This window comes from Macrobrachium rosenbergii, chromosome 55, assembly GCF_040412425.1.
Source record: "Macrobrachium rosenbergii isolate ZJJX-2024 chromosome 55, ASM4041242v1, whole genome shotgun sequence".
NCBI lineage: Eukaryota > Metazoa > Arthropoda > Malacostraca > Decapoda > Palaemonidae > Macrobrachium > Macrobrachium rosenbergii.
Window position 1 is genome coordinate 29,023,693 of NC_089795.1, and position 1,575 is coordinate 29,025,267.

The window sequence follows — 1,575 nt, forward strand, 5'->3', positions numbered from 1 at the left end:
CGGTGGCTACAAAACAAGCGTTATTTAACATCTTTTCATTATTAATGACATTTATCACACGCCTTCATTCCAAACATTCAGTTCATGATATAAAAGCTGTGACTGAAATATAACATCATCTCGTGGCGTATTATCTTCGATACCTAATGGAGAACCAAAAGCAGTTATATAAAAATTTTCCTGTCCCTTGTTGTTTTATTGGCATTTATAACAACACGTAACACTATGACACTATATTAACCTATAAATATTTACAGTGATGAGTCTCCATAACAATTTTATTTATTTTTCTGGTTAACCGTAGGTTGGGTAGAAACTGGAAGAATGTATTTCAAGACATACTAACCGCGTTCTATGTAGTGGCTTACCTATTGTCGAACGATCTACCAGGAAGGAAAAAAAAAAGGTCACTGAATGAAGAGCTATTACAAAAATTGCGTTATGTTGCTGCTCAAAATAACCTATGAATATCATCGCGTGTCCTCAACGACACTACATTAAGTGATAGAGGATATCACATCGTTACCTTATGTAAAAACAACTCACAGAAACACCAGAAAACAGACAATTAGAAATGGCACGGGCGAAATAATGGCCTCAAGTGGCCATCTTTTCTTCATGTAATGTTTATACATACACAACTACTAACGTTAGTAAATATAAAGGCCTATATCACTGGCATGACAAAAAATAGGGGTTGGTACGACGCTGGTAACCTTGGCTGAACCTCGCGTGCAAAGAGGATGTTTATCAAGCAACATATGTGAAAAGACAGCTAGTCTGAAAAGAACTCATCTTTTAAGTTGGTTGCTGTTATGAAAGGAACTCGTCTTTTAAGTTTGTTGCTGAGGGAGAAAAGAAACTTTACGTTTCCCAAGAGAAGGGAGGAATGTGGTCACTGTAATGTGTTCAGTATGAAATGTTTAAATTGACTAAAAACCCAGTGATTAGTTAATTTTATAAGAGGTCCAGCAAGACTACCATGATTAAGCAAACTGAGAGAGATAGACTGACAGACAGACAGACTGACAGATAGAAGACTGGGGTAGAGAGATAGGAAAGGACCTCGGGTTTACGTTGACAGAAGGATAAAGATCTTCATAAAAAGGAGAACTTGAAAATACAAGGAAGATTTGGAATAAACGTCATAGGCAGTAGTTTCCGAAGATTTTAAATTTGGGAAAATGAGACTGAAGTTGTTCACTGATGCACAACAATAACGATATAACAGGAGTACGTCACCAAATGAATATTCCTTATCTATTTACAACGATTACAATTTATTTCAAAATATATCTAATATATCAAGTCCTCATTACACATTTATCAATTACGAAGAGCAAAGGAATCATTTTTTTTTATGATTAAGAACATTTGTGCATGTCTCACTATCGAAAGTGCTTATAAAGACATTGATGGTTGCAGTAATAGTAGTCGTAGTAGCATCAAATGAAAAAAAAACATTGGCAGAAAAGTTGAGAAAACTCTTCGAAAGAAAGAAGGAAAGAGAGAAACAGTGTAACTTACAAAATCTGAGTTGACTTATCGTACACGATACTGATATCGCTTCTGAAA